The 12,613-nt window shown below is 36.6% G+C and overlaps 2 pseudogenes; one reads left to right on the forward strand and one right to left on the reverse strand.

The window, feature by feature from the left end:
* Positions 1 to 5,010: 5,010 nt before the first annotated feature.
* On the forward strand, positions 5,011 to 5,723 carry LOC102485544 (centromere protein K pseudogene; annotated as a pseudogene).
* Positions 5,724 to 9,749: 4,026 nt separating this feature from the next.
* Positions 9,750 to 10,789, reverse strand: LOC102479254 (cyclin-G2 pseudogene; annotated as a pseudogene).
* Between the last annotated feature and the right edge of the window lie 1,824 nt (positions 10,790 to 12,613).

Genomic DNA, 12,613 nt, shown 5'->3' on the forward strand with positions numbered 1-12,613 from the left:
GTCCAGCACCTTAACCACCACACCACCTGCTGATCCATGTATAATGTTTCTTAAAAAAATAGACTTTGTGCAAATTTTGTGTACTATCACATTTTTTTCCAAATAGTGAATATACTGTCATCTACTATGTATTTTTTGCTATTAAATATTGGGATATTTAAAATAAAATTATATATATACGTTTGACATATTTTTATATAAAATTTTGGCACTTTAATATTGGAGATTATGTTAATATCGATTTAGTTTCTTACTTCCATGGACAGAAAAGAATCACTTTGAACTTACTTCAAATATTCTTTCTTCTTATCATTTGCATCTTCATGAGCCATTAAAATGTTTGGTTCTTTCTTTGTATTTCCTTTGAGAAGTCTAAATGTCATTTTACTTTTCCTGAGAAGCTTTTCAGAAAAAAAGGTCTCACACATAAAAATAAAAATTTTATATTTTTAAAAGTTTCAACTGGCAACAAAATGAAATATTTAAAAAGATGACAGAGGCCCTTTCTGTATACTTAACTAAGTTTATCCAGTTTTGATTTACTATTTAGATCTGAGACTTAAAACAAGCATTTAAAGGCTCTGTAATGTTCATAATGTTTCCCTGTGAATTTTTAATACATGTTTTTAGATTCTAAACTTTTCCTTTTTTTTAAGTTTTCTTCAGGGTGCGTGTGCTTGACAGAGAAAGAGAAAAGGGGAAAGTAAGCAATCACCCTTGGGGACATCGCCATGCTGCAATCCCTTCTCATCCCTTCTTTTCTGTGAATGTTGAGCACACATGCACATACCTCTGGCATAATTTTCAAGCCACCAAATCTGGAATTCGAACCTGTGGTCACCCATGTGGAATCCAGTCACCTTCACCTCCACCCCACCTGCTAACCCCTAAGTCATTCTTTGCAACACAGTCCTTTCTCAGTAAAGCTCTGAACATACCTCTCACTCTTAAGTTGTGATTATTAGGAACATAGGTTGAAGTCTATATTTTTATTAATCTTACTAAATAAGTGCACTTCTGGCTGAGCCCCATATAAAATAAAATATTTTTCAAAGCTATTTGTCTATACATTATACTTAAAAATATATGACTTTTCCAGCTATTAAGATTTTCTGTTTCTCATTCTTATAGGTTAATGAAACAGTAGTTATCCCTCACTATATTTATTGAGGCAAGATATCAACAGCCAGTCTGACAGCTTAATTTGGGGAAAGCACAATTCTTCACAAATTATTTTTTTAACCAATATAAGAAGGAAATGGAGACATAAGACAATAGTCAGGGAGATAAGCTTGATTAACACCTTAGTTGTCTGTGCCATAATTGAATCATACATGCAAATTTGTGTAAGAGTTCTAAATGGTCCACTTCCCAGATTTATTTCTCTTGTTCCAACTTACTTTAACTACTTCCAAATGGAAAAGAGATTCATCTGAGCTGTCAAGCAAGGGTTTAAGAAACTCCTTTTATTCTCCATGTAATCACATGTAAACATGTATTAGAATATGTACGTAAGGATACACATATAACTCTGCATATTATACTCACAAGTCATCTATACTATATATATTTATATTTTATTCATATATACATATTATGCATTTATATTTAATTATCAGCAGTCTCCTTCTGCTAGTATATAATTGCATTTTTCAGTTGCTCACATTTCTGGTTGCACTTCACTTAAAATTGTATTGAATTTTGCTATTTCTGGCTTTTTATCTCTTATTCATCATTTCCCAACTGTGGCTATAGGCCCTTGACAGAGAAAATAAGATTCTTAGGTTCATGGAATCTTTATTATACAAAATGTGTGTTAATGTCATTCTTATCTGCTAATGGCTTCCATAAGCAGCAGAAGCAATGAAAGAGAATGAAAATGATTATTTATTCACCAGTGTGGTAGAGCACATCACTAATGAACCATGACCATAGATTTTCTGAACAAATTTCCAGGGTCAGGCAGGGTCCTATCTTTTGATTTTCTTGAAAATATGCATAATAATTATTTGCTATTACATGCACAAAAATAATATATCACATTTTCAGTCCACATTTATTTTAGTAAATTGGAAATATGTTAGGCATTGAAATAAAAAGTGTATGATTCTTGATAAGTGAAAATGCTATTCAAATTTCTTATGATTCACTATAACATAATGCATTTTCCACTTCTGTGCAAAGGTTAATTTAAACTCTTTTAAATTATTCCATATTTCAGTTACTAATTGGGGAAGAAGCTCTCCATATATTTAAGATCCTTAGAATTTTGAACTCGACAAATATTGGTTCAGTGTGCCTGCAAGTGTGTTAGTTGCTGTAAACATAAACCTTAAACATTCTGGGGCTAGACGACACTTCAGCAATAACTCAATGGACCCACATGGGAAGGTTTTCTGTTAGTCTCAGAACCACTGTGCATGTCAGGGATGTGCACATGATCCACATTGACTGAGACTGGGGTGGAACACAGCATGAACACCTTGTTGGGGGTTTCTGTCTCTCTCTCTCTCTGTCTCCCTGTCTTTCATGTAGGTAAGACATAAATAAACTTTCAAAAAAAAGAGTTGGTATTACCAAAGTATTCACTGTAGGCTTTCCTACAGCATGTCAAGAAATTATGTGGGGTTATGGGACCAGCAGATGGTGTCATGGTGGCTTAAACTCACGCCAGGCATGTGCGTGCCTGCCCAAGATCCCGAGGGGAGAATGGAGGAGAAGGGATTGTGACATGGCCATCCCCCCTTCACTTTCTGTCTCTTTGTCTCTCTCTGTTTTTCTGGCAAGCACACACACGCTATAGCAAAAACTTCTCAGAAAAAAAATAGAAAAAGAAATTTTGTGCGGTGTTTAAAGAAAAATTCCATGATTATCTTGTCTTTATTACAAGGCTTAGTATCAAGTATTATATAATAGCTTAGATTTCACTTGCTCTAAAAACTTTCTATATAAATGTCATGAAATGAGATTTCCTAGGTAGCAGTGCAATACTTCCATGATGTTCGTGTAGTGTGTGTGTGTGTGTGTGTGTCTGTGTGTGTGTGTGTGTGTATTCAGACACAGTACCTAAGCAGATTTACACTTTTAGTACTGGATCATTTTAAATGCAGCATACATGTATTGATAGTTTCTATTTTCTCATTCAAAATCATAGCCTCTTTGATGCCCATGCCATTCTATTATTCTATATTATTTCTATATATCTAGACCTTTAAGCCACCTCGCTTCACTCACTGACAACTTTTTTCTCCTTGCTCAGGGTTTTACTGTTTGTGCTACTGTTATTTTCATTAGTTAAGCCAAGTTTTTCCATTATCCCTAGTTCTCTGTTTCTTGACTTCCCCATTTTCAACAATCTTTTCCTTAAACTTTCTTCAAAAGCAAATTCCTTTGATCATACCCTAGTTCAGAGCCATAACCCTTTGACTTAACCACTTCCGTTTACATTTAATTCTAGTTTGTCCAAAATCTTTAACTTCTTAACGATTTTATCTTGGAGGTGTTCTTTATTTCTCTTGAAACGTCATTCTTCTAACCCTACCTAAGTTCCAACAGTTGATCAACGTATCCTATGTAAAATCATCAAAATTCACAATTTTTCTATAGATTCTTCCACTCATTTCTAACCATTGTTCTATTTCTCTGCTGCTTTCAAAAAACACACAAAAAAAAATGAGCTGTTTCTGTGTCTTATCCCCATTTCCTCACTTTTATCCTCTCTTTGATCTACTTTCCTTAACTTTTTACTGCTCCACAGCTACTGTTGCAGCCAGCAAGGTGGTCCCGTGATGCCAATTTCAGTGATCATTTCTGTTTTCATCTTGTATGCCTGATCAGGAACATCGCACATAGCATGTTACTCATTTTTTAAAAGAATTATTTAATTAATTAACTAATTAATTAATTAATTTTTATTTGACCAGCGAGAGAGAAAGTGAGAAAGCAAGCCACCAGGTCTGGGACTTGAATGTGGTTGGCCATGTGGGAGTGTCCAGCGCCTTAACCACCACAACACCTGCTGATCCCAAGGTTACTCATTCTTAAAATAACTCTCTCCTTGCGGCTGGCAGGTGGCATGGTGGTTAGGGGCACTGGACTCCCACATACCTGACCACAGTTCTAGTACCAGACTTGGTGGTGTGCCTTGCTTTCTCTCTCTCTTTCTCTGTGTGTGTGTGTGTGTTCCTCTCTGGTCATCCTAACATAAATAAATAAAGTTAAAGTTAAAAGTTCTTTAAAAAAACCCTGTCTCCTTGCATGTCTTTTGGTAGATATAGTAAATTGATTCATTTAATATATACTCCAACATTCTTCCGTTTTATCTTTGTGTACTATAGTAGCTGGAAATCTAAAAACTATTTCCCAGACTCCTATATCAGTTTACAGTTGTCGGGATTTAATGAAATGCACTCGTGACCACTGAATTTGAAATTGACGGAGGAGAGCAGAGTATACTGTTTTGCTGTGAAGTGTTGTCATAAAGTCAATTGATCTGACGGTGACCTTTTATCTTCAGTGTGTGGCTAAAATAGTATGATTCTAGAGCCAGTAGTTGAGACGATGCCTATATTTTCCACCAAATTTCTGACTTTAACATATGAAACTCTTTCCTTGGTGTGAAAGCTCAGTTACCTTCTTCTGGGGTTAATTTTATGGAAATGGCCCAACTACAAAATTGGTAACATCATATTTTTTGTATTTAATTACTTTCTGTTTAAAAGTTATAGATTTCTTTCTATTATCTATAACTGAAATTTGACTAGGACAATTTCTATAACATGCTTTCCTCAATTGTTTTTCTTACTGTTACTCTGTAGTCTTCTCAGCTGACAACTTTTCTCCTGCTCAACTGCAAGCACTAAAGTAACTCAGGCATCGCTTGTGACTGATACTGTGGAGAAAGAAGTTCTAGAATACAAAATATGGGCACGGGATAAAGCTAAGTATTAAATTAAGAAAATCACAAAGCACATATCAGCGAATCAGCAAGATCTAGATCACAATAGCATTATGGATGTTGAAGATGTTATAAATTCTGAAGAACTTCTCAAAGAATGTGAGGAAATGTGGGAAGATCTAGAAGTATCATTATTAATTATCCAAGTGAAATGTTCGACAACTGAACTCAGTCAATAGCACAGAAAAAAATACCGGAAATAATTCCCCTGCCTGAAGATGTTCTGGTCACATTAGAAAAAGGAGAGTTCCAAAAATTAGGACGTGATCTTGAAATGGTACTATCTACTATTCAGTCAAAGAATGAGAAGTTAAAGGAAGACTTGGAAAGGGAGCAGCCGTGGTTGGATGCCTAGCAACAGATAATGGAGTCTCTGAATGTACTACACAGTTAATTGAAAAATCAGTTTGTGACTTTTTCTGAATCAAGAATCTTCAATGAGCTGAAAACTTAAATGTTTAAGGTAAAAGAATATAGGGAGAAACTCTCGATTACCTTGAATGAATTTCTAGAAGACCATTTTCCTCTGCATGATGGAAATGTTAAAAAGAAAAGGGAAAACATTCAAGAATCAACTGCACAGTTAAAAACACTGCATGAGATATTAGAGATTCTTATAAATAGATTATTTGATGTTTCACATGATCCATACGTCAAAACTAGTGATTCTTTTTTGCTATCTTATATCGAGCTGCTGCTACATAATGGAATAGCCTTGAGACATCCTGAAGATGCAACTCAAATAAAATTAGAAGCTCTTCATTAGTAAAAGGATGATTTAATTATTTATTTTTATTTTATGATTTTTTTTTCACTGTAAAGAATCATGTAATTCAAGGATAGTGGAAACACAGTACTATTTGGATAAAGAACAGTATTTCAAATCAAAGAACATAGTCCATCTTCCTTTTATCCTTCCATGATACTTGCTATCATCTGCTATTCACTTTAAAATGGTCCTTTCTTGTTTAGTCAGAGCTTTGGTCTTTTAAACTATATGAAGAAGACTGCAAAGGAAAAGTATTCTAGATTTACAAAGCACTTAATGTACCTTACTTCATGCAATATTCTTTGAAAAACCTAATTCATGATATTGCTAGTGTAATATTTTTATTTAAAAATTTATAACAGTATGTTGTATGCATCTGCATTCCAATTAGTGCTTAACAACTTTATATTTTGGAATTACAATATAAAGATTATTTAATTTGCAGATGGCTTTTAAATTGAAGTAATAAGCTGATATATAAGGAGAAATAACTTAAAATATTTAGTAAATGTGGTTCATCTATATTGCCTTATTTCTAGATATTTAAAAAAGTTAGGATATAAACACAGTAATGGATAAAGCTGGCCTGAGAACTATATTTTGCTGTGTGTTATATACCAAGTGACTTTTTTTTTTTTTTTGAGGGATTTTTGCTATAGGGTGTATGTACTCACCAGAAAGACAGAGAAAGACAGACAGAAAGTGAGAAATCATCCCTGGTAGGATGGGATGGCCACGCTGCAATCCCTTCTCCCTCATTCTCCTCTCAGGAACTTGGGCATGCATGCACATGCCCCCAGCATGAGTTTAAGCTGTCGGTCTGGGACTTGAACTGTGTCTACTATGTGGGAGTCCAGCGACATAACTATTATGCCATCTACTGGACCAGTAATATTGTGTATTAATCCATTTTTGATTCTGCCAGTTATTACCAGCAATATTGTGTTCATGACATTTTGTTAATCCTTTATAAATTATAAGTAAATTAAAACCTCTGAAAACCTTTAAAAAAAAAAAAAAACCAGAGTAACTCAGGCATCTATATTGAATGAACGTTTCTTCTTTAATTAAATACTCTTCCCAGATTATCTCTCAGTCTCATGCTTTATATCACCACCTACATGATGATGGTTGCTAATCCCTTTTCACCTGTCAATTTAAATGTCTTCTGGTTTCTGTATTTGTATATCAAATTTGTTACTTCATGCAATCACTTGAATCTCCTTGATGTGTCTTTTTTTTAAAGTTTTTAAAATTTTTTAAAAATTTAGTTCTTCCATGAGAAAGAAAAAAAATGGAGAGAGAGAGAGAGAGAGAGAGACAACCCCAAGAAGATCTCCACTTCACAATCCATCCCGTCTCAGCCAGCTCAGACTGTATGTGCTCATGAACCTGACATGCAGCATTTTCAGGGAAGTCCCAGGATGCAAACCCAGGACTTTGTCCATGTGAGCTCAGTTGTGTCACCTTTACACCACCACATGGTACTTTCTTGAGGTGAATATTAAATGTTCATTTTTTAAAACAGGATACTTGGTCCCCAACTATTATCTTTACTGATGTATGAAATTCATTGTTGTTTCAGTGTTAGCTATTTTGATAAATGGCTCAGGAATCAACCAGAATATCTCAAATTTTACAAATATTATTTTATTTAATTCTCACAATAAACCTATGAGTGAAGTCTTACTGTTATTCCCATCTTACGTACAAAAATCAAAGATGTTATATGGCTTGAATCATATAACATAGTTAATAAGATATAGGAAGGATTTCAAATGAAGCCAATGTTTTTATAGAGCTCCACTTTTAATGACTATACTATACAGCTTTGGAGAGGTTTTTGCCATAGGGTGCGTGCACTCGCCAGACAGAGACAGAGAGACAGAAAGTGAGAAATCACCCCCCAGGGGGGATGGCCATGCTGCAATCCCTTCTCCTCCATTCTCCTCTCGGGATCTTGGGCACGCACGCACACGCGCCCGGCATGAGTTTAAGCCACCGGGTCTGGGGCGTCATCCGCGGTCGGCTACATGGGAGTCCAGCGACATAGCTATTACACTAACTGCTGGTCCCGATAATTGCTATTTTAAAAATGATAAACATGATACACAAAAGGTTCGAAGTTCATTAAAGACTTTTTTGTGGAGAGACACATATTCTAATGTCAGACATTTGCAGAAACCATGTTTTGTACCCTGATGTCTGTGAGACATTTCATTTGTTATCAGGCTGTTTTCCAGAAAAGGGGTCAAGGCTCATTGGGAACGTGGCACTCAGTGAGAGAGAAAAGGATTAACAGAACTCTAGGCAAAACCAATCAGCCCACATGTCTTAGCTTTCTCAGACAATAGTTCCCACCAACTGGAGAGCGGTTGTTTTCCAGGTACACAGCAGACCTCCAGGTCCAAAACTGCGGTCTAATCCTCGGAACCACAGTGAGCTGTTGAGATAAGAAAAGAGAGATAATTTCTTTTTCTTTTATTTTCACATTTTTTTATTTGATTTTCTTTTATACATTCAATCACATTATTTAGCTTACAGAATGAATATTTCAACAGGTGAACATTTCTCCCTAGTCTAGTTGATAAAACTATAAAATATCTTCAACAGATAATACCACATTTCTTTGTTCCATTTTCTATCATAATCTCTTCTACCTCCCTTCTCCTTTCCCCCTCCCTCTTCACCTCCTCCTTTTCTCTCTTCTCTCTCTTTTTTTCTTCTTTCCCTCTTCCCTCCTCCCATTGTGTCTTCAATGTTTTTTTTGTGAGTTCATTAATATTTTTATTTTTAATTGTAATCTGTTTTCACTTCAAAAACATCCACTTCAGAAAACATCCCAGGGATGTTGACTTACCAATAAAAAGTAAGTCTTCAATGTATGACTTATAACACCAAATACACAATAAATTATATTTACATGCATTGACTAAACCATCACACACACAGTGTTAAAAAAATACAGTATTTTTATGTACATTTTTAAAGATTTACATTTTTATATACAGTTTAGAAAGTTAAAAATTCCCTGTACAAATCCTTGTGTGTACCGAGTTCCTATTCCCCATTCCCGTGACCGTATCAGCACAGACTTACTCCAAACTAGAATACTACAAACACTTGGGCTCTTTTTGCTTCATATTCAGTCTTGGCACCCACATACTAATACATTACTTTTGAAATGGGAATACAAAGGAAGGAAAAACATAATCATGCAGACTTTTTTTAATACAAGAAAATGAGATAAAATGTGCTACTAACTCAACATTTATCCATTCCACAGTTTCCTGCTTCTGTTCAACTTCCTTCTTGCTTTCATACAGGGACATGCAAAACTAGCAGATTGTGGATTTTTAAAATAACATTAAAATAATACTCCAGTCTGACAATACTCAGACATTAGAAATGCAACCAACTCACTGCTAAAGCAGAAACCTCGAGGAGGACATTACATACTAAAATTCACATGCATGTCAGTATTTTCATTCCTAAACTTATATGATCTCCGTCAGATAGTACATGAATCATTTTAAAAACAGACAAAAAAAGGCGTTTGACATTTAAGCGCAAATTCTCTATTCTGAGAATGGGGACGGAGAAATCGAAGACAAGCCCTGCCAAGGAAGCACTTGCATACTTCTAGTCTGTTTAAATGAAGATACCTGAAGGTTCTAGAAAAGTTTCAAAGAAGCTACACTATTCATCTTTAAAAATATTGAAAAGTAACAACTTGAAGGTTTAGCACTTTCCCTGCTCCCCCAAGTAGCTCAAGATCAACATGAAAAATAAAGTGCCAATGTCTAAAGTATTGTTCATTGTTTAAGAGGCACTAACCCATTGTATGGTTTAGGATGAAATATGAAAATAGGCCAGATCTGATCTGAATAATAAATAGAGGGTAGGTATACCAGTCTATTTAATTCCTGCCTAGATGGGGGCTGGACCAGAAAACTACCTACTCCGTTTATTGCTTTGAAATCTGCACACACGCTTTAAATTGTGACACAGAACATTCGATTTCTACGGTGGGAAGCACAGTGTCTGTCCATGCCACTTGGAAGCTGAAGAAGAAGCCACACTCTTGACCACGGGGAGGAGAGCTGCTGAGACGCTCCTTTCCACAGCTCATGTCTTCACAGGAGTCCTCACTTTCACTTTCATCAAAACAACCCTGCTCTGATATTGTTGGCAGTTCAGGAACACTATAGTTGCTGTTGTGGAGGTTCTGGACTGTGCGCCTTGAAACAATCCAAACCAACTTCTTAAGATTTGGTTTGCAACATTCAGGAGAAGAATATTCAGCTAGGCATGTAGAAACTAACTCTCTCCAATAAAAGAATTCCGTGTCATTAATCTTGGAATGTTTTTTAACAAGCAGGAGAATTTCCAGTAATTCAACGGATTTCAAAGTTTCTACTTCCAAACTGAGAAGGCACAGAGCTAGTACCGATGGTTTTGCTTTTGAAAAGGTAAGTTGGCAGTTGCAAGCTTTCAGCTGAGCTTCTAGTTTATCAAGGCTTAAAATATCTTTCCTTTCTGAAGTGTGACAAAGCATAACAGTATGATACAAGTGCAAAAAGTTTAAGGCAGTAGTAGCTTCCAATTCATAGTGCAATTTTTCTGAAATTATTTTTTCCATCCGTTTTATGTCAGAAGCAGTACATTTACATTGACTAATCCGAATTACATCGTAAGTAGACGGAATATTGCATTTTTCTTCAACAATTCGAGCAGCCAGCAAAAAACAACAGACTCCAATGCAAGATAAATGTTTAGGTTTCACCTTCATAAGAGCCAAAAATCTGTCCAAAATATTGACAGCCAGGACAAAGGTTTCAGTGCAAGATCCAAAAAAGTTAAACTTCTTAAATCTTCTGCTTTGGCATTTCTCAATCTTGGACACAACGTAACATCATTTTCCAGGGTAGCCTCGATCAAGTTCAGTCATTTTTCTCGAGGTTGAAATTTCTGTTCTTGTTCCAAATGGAGGTTCAACAATCCCAGGAGGTGGACCCCTTCAGGACCTGCCAAGTACTCCGTCCTGAAGTCCTTCATCATGACCAACAGGCGTCTCCACTGCCCGCGGCGTCGCGGCCCAGGGGAACTTGGCCCGCGGGGGCTTCCGAACCTGTCTCTGAGGCCTGGGACCCGCGGCTCAGAGGGAGCCCCGGCCCGGCGGCTCAGAGGGGCCCCCGGCCCGGCATGCGACCCTTCCTTCCCTGCCGCCGCCTCGCTTGGCTTCGGCCTGCCTCACAGCCCTGGCTTCATCCCGCCGGCGCGCCCACCCTCTGCTGGGACGCAGGGAGAACCCCCAGACGAGGCCCTTCAGGGCCACCTCCGCAGCAGCCTCAGCTGAGGCCCAAGCAAATCCTGTGTCTTCAATTTTGAAAGCAATTTTGATCCAAAATAGAAATGTCTGCACTCTATGGCCGAAAGTGAATGACTAAAGGTTATAGAAATTAAGTAAATGGTTGTGAATACCAGATAGTGTGGGAAGAGGGCCGGTGAAGGAGTAGAGTCTGAGGAAGGAAATAAGGAGAAAAATAGACAAAGTATTTATGCGACAAAGAAATGGATTATTATCTATTGAAGATAACTTTCTAGTATGGTGAACTGGACTGATAAGAAATGTACACATGCGGGAATATTCACTTTGTAAACTGAGGAACGTGATTGAATGTATAAAACAAATAGAAATTAAAAAAGATTAAAAAAAAAGACACCACATAACAGTAAAAAAATTGCTAAATAAAAAGGAAATGTCAGGATTAGAATTCTGAACTCAGGAAGCAAGAACTGACTGTTCATTTTATGAGTCAGCACAACTTGAGTTTCCTTTCTTATCCTTTACAAGAGCACAGGGATGAGCAAAAATCCCGAGCACACCTTGCTGGACACACGTACTGGAACAGCATTCATTGACTCACTCACTCACCCATCCATCTTGTTCCTAAGCACATGTTAAGTACCTAGTGTATATGTTCCTGGAAGTGGAAAAATAAACAATTTAAAGATATTGACTTTGATGACTGACAACTAAGTGGACACACAGATTGAAAACAAAGGTAGCCATAATAGTAAGTAAAATTATTTAGCACCATATCGGGTGCCGTGTGCATATATAACACATAAGTCACACTGTGCCTTAGCTGTTATTCTTATTTTACAGACAATTATTTGAGGCTTGAGAAACATTTCTAAGATCACTCAGATACTGAGGAGAAAAGGCATAAGTATATATTCTTTCAGACCCCAAACCTGTACTTCCTTCACCAAACTACAGTATATTTATTAGTAGTGACCTAAGGTATTAAGTGTTAAAACATCTGAAGTGTGTAAGATATATGATATTTTAGAAAGGGACAAATGACTTTGCTATAATTGTGATAAGGAGCTTCACTGGAGCATACACAATTAGAGCATGCTATTTTATTACATCTCAAAAAATCATGTACCTTGACAGGTGCTGGCTGATTATATTAGTAACTAGAATAAACAGTTTCAAAAACTGAGTTTTTTTATTCGATTTCGATAACTACTATGTACATGATACTTACATGGTTAATATAAATAATTTTTAAATTTTCAAGTTTGGGGGGACCAGCAGTTGGCGTAATGGCTATGTCACTGGACTCCCGTGTAGTTGACTGCAGTTTGAGTCCCGGACCCAGTGGCTTGAACTCACGCCGGGCATGTGTGCATACGTGCCCAAGATCCCGAGAGGAGAATGGAGAAGGGATTGCAGTATAGCCATCCCCCCTGGGGGATGATTTCTCGCTTTCTGTCTGTCTGTCTCTGGTAAGTGCACATGCGCTATAGCAAAAACCTCTCCAAAATAATTTTTTAAAAAGTTTTCAAGTTTGGAAACAATATAAAGCCAAAGC

The sequence above is a fragment of the Tupaia chinensis genome, unplaced genomic scaffold, assembly GCF_000334495.1.
Source record: "Tupaia chinensis unplaced genomic scaffold, TupChi_1.0 Scaffold000153_1, whole genome shotgun sequence".
Lineage (NCBI taxonomy): Eukaryota > Metazoa > Chordata > Mammalia > Scandentia > Tupaiidae > Tupaia > Tupaia belangeri.